Raw genomic sequence first — 14045 nt, 5'->3', positions numbered from 1 at the left:
CATCTATCTATCCATCTATCTATCCATCTATCTATCCATCTATCTATCCATCTATCCATCCATCTGTCTATCTATTCATCCATCTATCCATCCATCTATCCATTTATCCATCTATCTATCTATCTATCTATCTATCTATCTATCCATCCATCCATCTATCTATCCATCCATCCATCTATCCATCTATCTATCTATCTATCCACTCTTCCATCACACACTTAACTTTGACTCCGAATCATCTTCTCATTCGGCAAGAGCACGTCTCACAATACACACTGTATATTGGATATTATATTTAGTTTTACAACAGAAACTACAGAGTTTTATTTCTTTGCTTTTTCTCGCATTTGGTAAATCAACTTTAATGGCCGTCTGATTGAAACTCACTGCGTGTACAACCATGCAGTACTCTGAGGTGCATCCAAGTGAAACTGTATACTGCAGAGGTTTTCCTACACATTCAGGAAATCCTGGAATTCTCCCTCTCCCCTGTGGTTTGTTCAGCGGGCTGGAGCACACACTGATCCATCCCAATTTGGCGGCGATGAGGAAAGCCATCAGTGTGTACGATGAGCTACTCTCTCACTTACATTTCATTTGCTGCTCTTGTCCGTCTGCATCGGCTCGTCGTGTCTGGTCGTCACGTGTTATCGTAGTCTGACTGGGACGAGTTCTGGTGGAGAAAAAAACAAAACAAAACAAAACAAAAAAAAAAAACCCATTGCATTAATAGCAGCGTTGGAACTCCGACACACCACTGCCACCTTAATTACGATTGCGATTAATCATAATCAGTCGTTTGACAGTTGTTTGATATTTCACCATGACTCAATCAATTACTCATTAATTGTTATTGCCACTATCAACATCAAACTAACAATTACCAAAATCAAAGGGCTGTCAAACAATTAATCATGATTATTTGTTAATAATGATGTGAACATGATTAATCGTGATTAGTTGAAATCAATATTCCATATATTCCTAAATATGATACAAATATGTCTTTATGAATATTGTTGGATTAGAAAGATACAAACGAACCAGGATATGTAATCATATATATACAAATATATATGATTACATACATACATATAATATATGTATATATGTGTATATATATATGTCTGTATCACAATAAGTTGTAAATTTAATTAAATTAAGAAAATGTCAATATATGTATCCATGTATACATGTGTATGTGTATATTGATAAATATATGTTTGTATATATGTAAATATATTTATATATACATTACACTAAACGCGTCTTCAAATGTGTCACACAACGACAACGTTCTCACTAAATATGGATTTATTATTTCCCAATAATAAAATGCCACCATAACAAATCGAAAGAAATAGTATTTCTTTTTTTGCGTACATTTGTGAGACATTTTACGCCAAATCACAGTAGGTACCGGTACTGTACGGTAGGTAAGGTAGAAGTGCTGTTCAACGCATTAGCAGCTGCTCCCGTGTGCACCGCGACTGCGGCGGCAGTGGAGTTTAATGGCGTGCCAATCTTCATGTAGGGTTTTATTTATGCAGAAGCCTTCAGTCTCCCGTGTGGCGGAGAGATGATGGAAATGTTGGAGGCAGAGCGTCTATTCTGGGCTCTTTGCCTTCAATTCACTTTTTTTTTTTTTTCTTTCTTTTTTTTTACCCCCTTTGCTTCCGTTAGAACTTCAACTGGATCCCATGTCATTGGCAATTTGTCCATTCCCCGGTGTCCCCCGGAGCACCTCAGATGTGCTCAGCCTCCATTTGTCATTTCCCCCTATATGTGGTGATGTCAGCAGTTATTCTCCCGAACGCCACCCATGGCAACACGAACACACCACTGCTACAAGAGGTTTTCGGCCCTGCCTGANTTTTTACACTTTTATATCTTCGAAATGATGGATAATGATGTTGTTGCCCTGTTTAGTCTGCTGCGGCAAACACGCTCCCACATCGATTGCTCATTCAGTCAGAAGGCTGTTGTCTGAGGACAGGAATTTATTAGGGAAAAAAAAATAATATAAAGTGCACGTGGTAAGCGTTTTATTTTCTTTTTTCTTTTTCAAAGTGCACTTCTGTTTATTTTCCTATTTTTTGCTATATATATTTTTTTTTCCTAACCTTGCGAGAAATGTAGTCCTCTAATGTGTCCTTTTAAAGATGTTCGTTCAACAATACTCACTGGTTATGTGGTTATCTCTTCGCTAATGTCGCGAAAAAAGTCGACTTTCACTCAGCGAGTGACACATATTGTCAACTTAAACAAAGACTTTAAATTAGGATCTAGTGGGTCTGTGATTATTTTGGATATCACAAACAACAGCGTATATCAGCAGGTGCAGTTAAATGGTGATGAAGATGGAGTAACAGAAGAAGAAGCCCACAGTTGGACCACTAGCACCACCTAGAGCAGGGGTCCCCAACCCCTGGTCTGGGGACCGGTACTGGTCCGTAGGTTATACGGTACCAGGCCACAAAGGGACACAATAAAAAATCTACTTCAGTTTTAATAATTTACTGCATTAAAAAAAGAATCCAGTCATAGCCACTAGGTGGCGGTAATGTGTCAAACAGATGTTTAAAATGCTTCAATACACCAAAGGAGACACTAGCAACGGACGACGAGTTGTGCCAGCCCACCTAAAAGGTTACATGTAATCTGCTGAAACGTGTGCCCAGCAGAAACGTGTGCCCCCTTATGGTTAGACATGGACACTGCAATCCCCAAAAACAATTATTCTCACTAAATTACTAGTGATTTACACAATGCAAAATTAAAAAAAAAAAAATTTTTTTTTTACCTGCTGCGCTCCTACTTGAAATGTCTCCGTGCCCTCAAGGTGGCCACGCCCCCTATATTTGATAAGAAGATTAGAATTAGAATTGAACAGGTGCTTTTAAAAAAAGTCAGATTGTAGTATGTTACTCTTAAAAATGCATGAAGGCTATGGCAGAAATAAGCGAATCATACAGATCGATACAAAAATATGCTATCATAATTTAGATATGATGTGAGATGTGATGTCATCCACGGGTTTGTGAGACACAAAGACCCTCAGCAGCTGCTGCAGAGAGGACGAGGAAGCCTCCAGGAAACTTGTTGAGCCGCTTTCCGGGGGCCTCGTTTGAAAAACGGAGTTGACGGCTCTGCTCCGCTGCCTTGTAGCTACAACACTCGCTGACGGAAACGTACAGCGGGGAAACCATCTAATAAATGAAACTCGATTAATTACCATTTGTAGCGTGATTTGTGCCGTTTAACGAAGGTCTCTGTCGAGAATGTGAGCATCGCGAAAATGATTCATTTTTTAAAGGAGCGGGGATTATAAATGAGGCAATTAACATGCCGTCAAACTGGATGGGGTTTTTTTTCCTGGACTCAGGACTCGGTGACGGGAGCGGCCGATTTCAGGCTGTCAGATCAGGGGGGGGGGAAGTGGAGGGAAGGAGGGGTGGCCAGGCTTCCAGGAGAAGCAAAGGCAGCTGCGGCCCTTTAACAGTGTCTCCCACAGTGGACAGTTGACACCATCAAAAAAAAAAAACACAGCAACTGTGCTAAGAAGAGACGCCGCGTCCTTTCATCGCCTGAGGTTAGCCTGATTTAACTCAAAAAACACACATACACACACTCGCAGCCAGCGAGTCCCCAGGTGAGCGCTAGGGCTGAAGAGAGGAGGAACACATTAGCCTAATAAGGGCCATCTGGTGGCCATTCATTAACTTGACCATCCTTGAAGTCCCCGACCCAAAATGTCATTTTTCCACTTTCCAAAGGAATTTGTTAGGCGATGAGATGAACTTGAGCCAAATTACCAAAGGTGGAGAATTTGAGTGAATGAGAGACGGAGTGAGAAAAAAAAAAAAAAGAAGAAAAAAAGAGACAGAGTGAGATCATGAGTCAGAAAAGAAAGGGGGAATTTAATACGCTAGTGTTATAGCATGTCCTGTGGGCTAATCAAAGCATCCGTGACTGTAACCTTAACCTTTACACATTGAAATAACATTACTTATAATGAGTACCGTAATTTCCCGGACTATAAGCCGCTACTTTTTCCACACGCTTTCAACCCTGCGGCTTAAACAATGATGCGCCTAATTTATGGATTTTTACAGGCTAACGAAGTTCATACCGCTAGCGATCAATGACATTTCTGGTAGGCTACTGTGTTTTATGCTAATAGCAGCTAGCGATCAATGACATTTCTGGTAGGCAACTGTGTTTTATGCTAATAGCGTATGTCTGTGTGCGTATATGTACTGTTGTGCTCGGTGTGGCTGATAATAAAGACCCCAACTTCCCTGTTTCTGTTTACCTCTGCTGCAGACAAAGTACAAAGTGAAGGGAGTTAGCCCCGGGGCTAATGTTAGCTTCAGCCCTGGGGCAGATCACTAAGTCTCTCCTGTGCATTCCAACTACGGTCGGGGCGCCGAAGCAGGTAAGAGCTAACGTGTAACCAGACTTATAGAGAAGTGCGGCCTATATTCAGGTGCGCATAATAGTCCGGAAATTACGGTAATTGGTCAGTTTTTAAACAGCAGGAAAGCTATAAAATAAAAAAAGGTGTGGACTCTCGAATCATTTCTAAATGAGTGACTGTTGACACCGCAGTGCTGAAAAGCCCCGGTGTGAAACAGGAAGTGAGGATGGCTTTAATCAAGCTGTCTGATTAGATGTGCACACGGAGGATCACCTTTGTGTCTCACACACAAACACACCCTCCCAAGGTCATATGCAAATCAACACGCCATTTTCACATTCCGGACTCTTTCAAGTGGTAATGTCCATGATTTGTTTTTTTTTCTCGACGCTAATTTGGCTTCTCGGTATTTTCCAGACTTCAGCAGTACTGTATGTGAATAAACGTTTTTATCCCAAACATCCATCACCCTCGCCGTTCAAGGTTGTAGTGGACGTACTGTGCCATGTTTTGCAGAACACAGTGTTTTTTAAGGATGTGTTGGGGGAACGTAGTCGGCAGCCGTGAGAACGCGGCACTTCTTTTTTTTTTTTTAGAAATAAAACTTTTTCTACCAATTTCTTCATCCTACTATTAGTCACCATTTGTATCATATTTTGATGGAAATATTTTCCAGTGTAAAAACATTAAAAGATTAAATTATTATTATCATATCTATACACAAACATATATACATATATGTGATGAAAATATTCATATATTTTTACCTTTCCTGAAACGCTGGTTATTATATGCTATTTTAAGGCGAAGACCATAATACACTTTCAGCATATATACAAATATATATAAATATATACATATATATGTATAAATATATGCTGAAAGTGTAGGTTCCACAGAGGAACTGGGGCACAGCTATAGCGAAAAAAACCTTTTTCTTTAAACTGCATATACATAACAATACATAAAAATATTATTGATTAAATATACACATTTTGTATTTTATAAGTACTCATTTTAAATTTAAAATAATGTTTTATTGTCTTTACATATATCTAATCTCATTTAATTTAATCTGATCTATTCTAATCTAATCTAATCTAATCTAATCTAATCTAATCTAATGTTGTTTAATGTAATGCCATCTAATGTAATGTAATCTAATCTAATGTAGTCTAATGTAATGTATTGTAATGTCATCTAATGTAATCTAATCTAAAGTAATCTAATCTAATCTAAGGTAATGTAATGTAATGTAATGTAATGTAATGTTATCTAATCTAGTATAATGTAATGTAATCTAATCTAATCTAATAATGCCTGTTCAGCAGACAGACTGATGTCTTTACGCACCATTTTGCAGTGATTTTGTTTGTACTTCAAATGTTTATATTTAACAGATGCTGACACAACGTGAGAACTTCAAGAAGTAAACACGTGAACATAAATATAAAATATTTTTCCCCAAACAAATAAGGCCTGAACATACGAATGATGTCAAAGGCCTTAATCCAGGTCGGGTCTCGTCAAAAATGAATATCACGGTCTTCACCTTAAAATAGGATATAATAACCAGCGTGACGGCAAATGTAAAAATATATTAATATTTTCATCACCTCTGTCACACTTAACCAAAGCTGTGCAAACACGCCATGCATAATGATTTTCAGTCACACACACCTGTCTGTGTCCTTGGGGATACACGATAGCAAAAAAGGTATTTTTCTGTGGCTCCTTAATGAAGCTCTTCCTAGGAAACAAACTAGGTTAGCAACTGCATCCTCTTGAACAGGCTGAACCATGGGACGCAGAAGGACACATGCAGTACAGAGGCCAAACATGCAGCAGCTTCTCGTCTTTACGACGGGTTTTAGAGGTTAAAGCTTGGGACACTTCTCTACAACATCAACGCTTGTGTCATGTTTCTTTATTTTTCACTGACACGTCCACCACCCCTCATAATGTACTAATGATTGGACATGCGATTGAAAAAAAAAAGAAAGAAAGAAAATTGCTCAAAATATCAATACAAATGCAATGCAACATGAATGTCGAATTCATTTTTCAATACCTTTAATATCGTGCCTTCCCATTCTGTTCGAGTTCATGCTAGTCAGATTCAAAGTTGAAGTCTGACAGAAACGACAAGTTTACGAAAAAAAATAACTTCTTGACCTTTTTTTGACCTTGAGGCTCAATTATTATAGTATAGTTGTTTAGGTTTAATTCACCTCGCTTGCAGTTTGATTTCTAACCAAGGATAAAACAGCAAAAAGCCAAATTTGATTGGTCACGCAAAAATGAAGGAGGACTCTACGTACGACATCCATCTTCATTTTCTTTGTTTTAAAAATGTTTTTGCTACGGCTAGCATAGAAAAGAAAACACTCCTTCTCTGTATATTGGAACTTACAAAAGAACTGACTGATGCATTACCGCCACCGTGTGGTCAAAAGATGAATTGTAACTGTGCTTCCCATGGATAACTGGATAGTATATGTAGTCCTACCCTCAAATCCAAAACTTTTTTTTTGGCAGCGCTCTAGCAGGGCTGAATCTGCTAATGTTGCATTGCTCTTGTCACGATATTTAAGCCATGTTTGAGTTTGTCCAGCTACTGTTGGTTTGCATCTGCTTTGCTGTGTTTTTCGCAATATGCCCGACTGCTTTAGTCGCGTCCGTTCACATGTCCTCCTTCTCATATATAGTCGCAGTACCTTAGGGACCTACATTAGCCAAGCTATATGTTGGAATTGACCAGAATTGTGTCTTAATTCTTGTAGATGTATTCATTTATTTTTTTTCACAGTAACAACTGCCAACCAGCACACCACGCTTTCCAAACCCTGGAGGTTTCCCAGATCTCTAGCTGCTAGGCCAAGGAACTTCTGGCTGTATTTGTCTCATTGGCGTCCAATAAATGGATTCGTTTGATTTGAGGCCAGAGTTTTTTGTCGAGCTATTCCCATTAGCAGAACTGGACCAACAATACAGCTGGTGAATCCGTCTTTATCGTCGGCGCAAAGACGTTACCGTATATTGTGTTTTGTTTTCCAAGCGACAACAGAAACGACGAAGGAATGTTGTGATAATGATGACACAGATGATCATCTTGGCTCGGTTAGCGGCGAGGCATCTCTCGCTACGTCACGTATTCAGACAGTTACAAAGAACGCAGGAATTAGCCTCTTAGTCACTTGGTGGGCTAATAATAGAGCTGCGATTTCATTCCCTGCCTCAATCTGTAGCTTTCTTACAGTCACATTCTATACATATACAAATATATACACATACATTACATATATGTATATATATATGTGTGTGTTCTTTGTAGGCTAATAATAAAGGGGAAATTTGATTCCCTGCCTCAATCTGTAGCTTTCTTAGAGTCACATTTTATACATCTATAAATATATATACATACATTACATATATGTTTTTATATAAGTATATATGTACTTGTAGGCTAATAACAAAGGGGCATTTTGATTCCCTGCCTCAATCTGTAGCTTTCTTAGAGTCACATTTTATACATCTATAAATATATATATATACATTACATATATGTTTTTATATAAGTATATATGTACTTGTAGGCTAATAACAAAGGGGCATTTTGATTCCCTGCCTCAATCTGTAGCTTTCTTAGAGTCACATTTTATACATCTATAAATATATATACATACATTACATATATGTATTTATATATGTATTTATGTGTACTTTGTAGGCTAATAATAAAGGGGCAATTTGATTCCCCGCCTCAATCTGTAGCTTTCTTACAGTCACCTTTTATACATATATAAATATATATACATACATTTCATATATGTATATATATATATATATATATATATATGTGTGTGTGTTCTTTGTAGGCTAATAATAAAGGGGCAATTTGATTCCCTGACTCAATCAGTAGCTTTCTTACAGTCACCTTTTATACATATATAAATATATATATACATACATATATGTATTTATACTGTATATCTATTTATGTGTACTTTGTAGGCTAATAATAAAGGGGCAATTTGATTCCCTGACTCAATCTGTAGCTTTCTTACAGTCACATTACATACATACATAAATATATATATACATACATACATTACATATATGTATTCGTAAATATATATGTAAATGTACTTTGTAGGCTAATAATAAAGGGGCAATTTGATTCCCCGCCTCAATCTGTAGCTTCCTTGCAGTCACATTACACACATACATATATGTATTTATACATACATATATGTATATATAAATATACATAAACACATACATATATGTATGTATATAAATTGTCATTCTGCCAAGCGCTGCATTACTTCCATCTGTAACACCTGCGAGTAGAATCCCCAATAAAATCGTGGAACTGTTTCGCCGACTTCGCCCCCGCGTATGAAAACATCAGCGAGACGGGCTGACAAGTTTGTCTCAGTGACTGACTTTTAATTTGCGATTTTGAAAACCTGGTGCCTTTTCCTGCGAGCGGTTCGCAGCACGCAAATGCCGCGAGCCCCGTGTGTGTGTGAGACCGTTCATGCGCGGCAGGTGTTTTGCCATCGGCGTAGTGCAGAATCTATTTGCGACAGAAGAGACAGCTGTCGCTGGTCCTACAAGTACAACGCAGAGCGTGAACAGCTAATGTGTCTGCGCCTGACGTGAAGAACCAAAAACCTGTTGCACCAATGGAAATCCACCTCAGAGTGACAATTATGACAAATAAAACCAAATACTCACTTTCGAATCAGTCTTTCTTTCTTTTAGCTTGACACAGGTGAGAGCGCGAGGACAGGGTTGACACGGGGGAAACAACCGTCTGGTTTCAACTTTGTGACTTGGCATTTGTTGAGGCGATCAGCGCCGATGCTGCGGTTGTACCACCAGAGCTCTGGAGTGTGTGACGATAACACATACACACACAAAAGGGAAAACATGTCAAGAGAAGGTGTTACTTTGACTCCAACCACTGGTGACCTTTATTTTATTTTTAACGTTGACACTGGGTGAAGTGTGAGACTGAATGACTTCATCTGTTCTCAACAAGTTTCACAGTGAAAATCCCTACAGGCCAACAGTTCTGTTCTGTTCTGTTCTGTTCTTTTCCACGCATTTCTCAGTGAATATAATTGTCAAGTCAATCAAAATTGAATTTTTAGTATAATTAAACTTAAGAAAATTAAATCATCTAGCTAACTTTAAAAACCTCACATTCTCTATTTATCTTGGGCTTTTATTTTGAAACTTGAGTTTTGAAATACAACGGGGCATCTGGTTTAAATAATCCGACAGTTCCTGATAATACCACAGGTATTGACAATAGTGGTTCTCAAAGTGAGGGGCAGGCCCCTCTTGGGGGTCATACAGTTATTGCAAGACCAATAACAATAAATATATTTTGGGGATGTCCATCCATCTGATACCGACGTGACCCGCCTGTCAAACTGCTTAGATTATCATTACCATGGCAACTAAATCAATAATATTAATTTACCCATGCTAGTTTTAAACCCTTATGTCAAAGGTCAGTGAAATCTAGCAAAATCTAGCAAAATGGTTTTCAAAGTGGGGGCCTTGGTCCCCTTGGAGGGCCGCCATGGGGCACTAGGGGGACCTCAGAAAATTGGAGGGAAGGTAGACCTGGCACTTTACTATTTCAGTACTAGAAGTACAGTACAGATTTGTTAATAATTTTCTTAAGCTAAAAAAAAAAAAAAATCTTTTAAAATAATGAATATAAGTAAGAATATTATAAAAATATAAATATAAATTATAAAAGTTGACGTTTCTTTACATATTTTTTTTTTTAGCATTTTAGAAGATTTTTTTAGCATTATAAGCTAATGCTGTTTTAAAGGTGTCTTGGCAAAAAATTGACACATGTAAGTCTCTGATATAGAATCAGAAGCAGGATTTATTCCTATATTGTCCCCGATTTATACTCCAGATCTACTGTAACTCATTATGAAGTATCAATTAAAACAGACTGAGCAGGAAATAGGAAAAGGAATGCATATCGTATGACGCCAATTGATCGCCATACACTCACAATTGCAGTGTTTGTTATTGTCTAGCAAATTCCACAGTGGAGGATTGATCTCCCATGTACAGCAGGATCACTCTATAAAGACAGGCTATATTTATTCTCCAAGTCTCTAGAGATGCCACTGCGAGGATTTATCATAATATCGAATGCTCCAGCGTTCATTAATATTTATTTGGTTCAATCCGAGTCATGTTTTGTTGTCATGTCCACTTTGTACGTTTAACTAAAAGACTACAGAGACTCTCACCTATCACTACGCTCGAATGCATTTTGACCGTTCGCAAAGAAGAAGCTGTCAATTTTAATAAAAGTGAATCAAAAAGCTGCGATCGTGTGACAAATGTTTCTTTGAGAACAGACAGTTTTCTTAATTATAGACATAATTACCTGCAAGTCCCTGTTTTTCCACCTTTATTTTCCCTGCAAAGAAGTACATGTATATTAGAAAATATTCATATTTAACAAAATGCAATTTGACAAAACACCACGAACACGAAGCGTTTCAAAATTCATCAAGTGGGCCAGCTTGACCCCCTCCAGCGGACTGCTTTTGGCCCGCGCGCCGTATGTTTGACACCCCCGCTATGAGGTTTCTTTTTAAAAAAAAATCTGAAAATATACTAAAGTGTTACACTTACAGCAGCGTGATGTGAAAGTAAAAACGTGGTGTTACACTTACAGCAGCGTGATGTGAAACTAAAAACGTGGTCTGGGCGAAAAAAAAAAAAAAAAAAAAAAACAGCATAGAAGTTTAACAGTTGCGGTCAGGAACTGTGAGCTTCTGGCTGTGCAGCAGCTTTAGTCCACGTTAATGGACAGATACTGTACTACTGTGCTTTACAGGGCAGAGAGAAGCGAGCGATGAAAGGAAAAGTACTGACCACTCAGGCCCCGCTGCAGGATGAAGAAACAGTGATCAATGGGAGCCGCGTGTCGTTCGATAAGCGCATTGATCATCGCGCGAACAAACACATCACACGTACAGTTAAGCGGGGGAATCAGGGTGTTAGGCCAAGGTCAATAATTCTCCCGCTGACCTCATGTACAGTAAGACAGCGTGGGCTTGTACTACGTGTACTCTCGCATAGGATCGGCCATAGAAAAGAGAAACTACACACACCTTCGCCCGGTGTTGACGGTCACCGATCTTACTCCGATCACACCGTGGCCGACCATTTTCTCTGTAACTGTCGGGGGAAAAATACAGAAACAGTCAGTTAATTGTAAGCCTGTATGTAAAATTATATATTTATTTTCAAACATGTTAGAAAATACTAGCCATATTAGAAATTGTTAGTTTTGAGAAAAATCCTAGCGTGTTGATATATTGTGCATATATTTATACGTACATTTGTATCACAAAATGGCAGTGGCAGTTTATGTACATATAGGATATAGTAATATATCCTATATGTACATACAAATATATATTTAGATATATTTATATATATATATTTGTATCTATAGGATAGTTATATATCCTATTTGCACATACAAATATATATTTACATATATATTTATGTATATATAGGATATAGTTATATATCCTATATATACATACAAACATAGACTTAGGATATGTTACTATTAATACATCAGTTATTTCTATTTTATAAATTTCAGTATAACATCCTTTAACACACACACACATATATATACATCTATACATAAATATATATAAAACTAATTATAAAACCCTCCCACCAACACACAATCATGCGAAACCCCCACTTCCAAATGACACAAATGACGGTGGTCGTCCAGTGACCGTCCATGTTCTTCATGGGGGAGCCCACAGAGCCGGGGGGTGAGGAATCAAGGATACAGTCCCTTCCCCCAAACAACAGCGACGCTATTGCATGTTGACACCTGGGCAAAATACATGGTTAAATTTAAAAAAGCCACGGCAGGAGACCTTGACAAACAAGTGACTTTGAGTGAATTCACCAGGACGTCCCCCAGAGTCGGACGCATTTGGAAGTGTTCTAATCTAGTACCTCCGTGAATCACCGAAGTCTACCGAAGCTAGCTGAGAATGTGTCGTTTGATTCGAGTACGAACGTCTGTCATCGAGGGACTGGTCGGACTCGTAATTCAAACTGGTTGAATGATTTACAATAGCGTTAGGGCAACGTCGAGAATAAGAACAACAAAATTATGAAGAATTATTATTGAAGTATTTGTTAGGAACAATCCTCTAAACTTAAATTCTCTTCCCCCCCCGAATTAAACACATTGGTCTCTTTATAAGTTATTCGACTTGTTTTGAGACAAACTTTGGAAACAGGACCATGTCGAGCCAAAGTCGGCCTTCAATATTTCAGGTTATGGATGAACTGTCGGCCGTCTGACAAGAGCCACTATATAAACTTTGAGCCCGGGCTCCCTGGGAGACATCAATAGTTGTAAATAATTAATTCAGTGCCTCCGACAATGCACGACACTGAAACAAATCTCCGCCAGATTAAATTCAAGATAAATAGCACGGAAATATCACTACCGACTTTTCATGCCATCATTTTGTCAGCGAAGCCTTGTCAGGGGGTTCGGTTCCAATGATCACATACAGCATTGGTTTAGCTGACTTGTCAGTATGGAGGCATGATGCATTGTGGGAATGGCTCAGGATGACAGAATATGTTGGGAAAAAAAAAGAAAATCACATTTCACGTTTTCTTTTTCGGAGAACCTCAAGACAAACATCTCGATTTACCAAATGGATTTCAACACAGTTATCAACATGTGGGGAACTCATGTCTTATGGATGTTTGTATTAAAAACTGTAAAATGATATATAAAGTAATGAAAAAGACAATCTCGTATATTGACATGACATAAAAAAAAATAAATAAAAAAAAAATAAAAACAAAAGTGGAACCATAACAAAAATTCTGTATGATGAAACACTGGGGGATGAAACAGGAAGTGAAGCCCATATAAGTGTGACACGTGATAAACAGACTATAATTTTCAAACTTTTATTCACTTAAATTCTCCTGTTAAAGCAATAACAAAAAAAAAACAAAAAACAGAAAAAAAAAAAAACCTGAACATTGATAATGTCCTTTGGTGGGATTTTATTACACTTTATTAATACTGTATATGTAAACTGATATTCTTTGATGCCAGCACGTTGCCAATACCAAGGAAAATCAACTGCATGAAAAAAAAAAAATAAATAAATAAAATAAAAGAAAGAGAAAGAGAGAGAGAGACAGAGATAGAGAGAAAGAGGAAAATCTCCGAACAATCTCTTCTGCATGTGGACATCTCCAATAGATACATTAAAGGTTGCTTCTTTTTTCTTTTTCTTTTTTTAATCACAGTTCTGCAAAGATACAAAAGGACTACATGACTGTTTTTATATATATATATATATTTTTTTTTGTTGTTGTTGTTGTTTGCTCCGTGAAGAAAAGAACTTGCAAATACACTGATGGGTTTCTATGTACGTCTCTGCTCTGCTCAGGTGAGAAACCTCGGACCTGGGCGTTCGGGTCGAAAAGTAGAATTAGACGTCCTTTTTTTTTTTTTTTTTTGGAGAATTTTTCCGGGGTTGGGGTGGGGGGGGGGGAG

General features: G+C 37.9%; 1 protein-coding gene and 1 long non-coding RNA gene across 4 annotated transcripts in view; one reads left to right on the top strand and one right to left on the bottom strand.

Annotated features, from left to right (window-relative positions):
• LOC112486886 (uncharacterized) overlaps nt 1–14037 on the bottom strand; it is a 21344-nt gene extending 7307 nt beyond the window's left edge. Inside the window, exons 1-6 of one of the 2 annotated variants that reach the window (XR_003049445.1) lie at nt 12182–14037; nt 11590–11656; nt 10857–10889; nt 9164–9314; nt 2804–2855; nt 591–673 (exon numbers count right to left, since the gene is read on the bottom strand). This is a non-coding gene — a long non-coding RNA (uncharacterized LOC112486886). Of the gene's footprint in view, nt 1–590; nt 674–2803; nt 2856–9163; nt 9315–10856; nt 10890–11589; nt 11872–12181 lie in introns of those variants that run through there. The other variant, XR_003049444.1, reaches the window with a different exon arrangement.
• The window catches only part of mkxa (mohawk homeobox a), a 1121182-nt gene that overhangs the window by 329274 nt on the left and 777863 nt on the right, over nt 1–14045 (top strand). The gene's annotated exons all lie outside the window — the stretch shown is intronic.

This window comes from Cynoglossus semilaevis, chromosome 3 (assembly GCF_000523025.1).
Source record: "Cynoglossus semilaevis isolate Cse_v1.0 chromosome 3, Cse_v1.0, whole genome shotgun sequence".
NCBI lineage: Eukaryota > Metazoa > Chordata > Actinopteri > Pleuronectiformes > Cynoglossidae > Cynoglossus > Cynoglossus semilaevis.
This window is presented reverse-complemented; position numbering and strand designations above follow the sequence as displayed.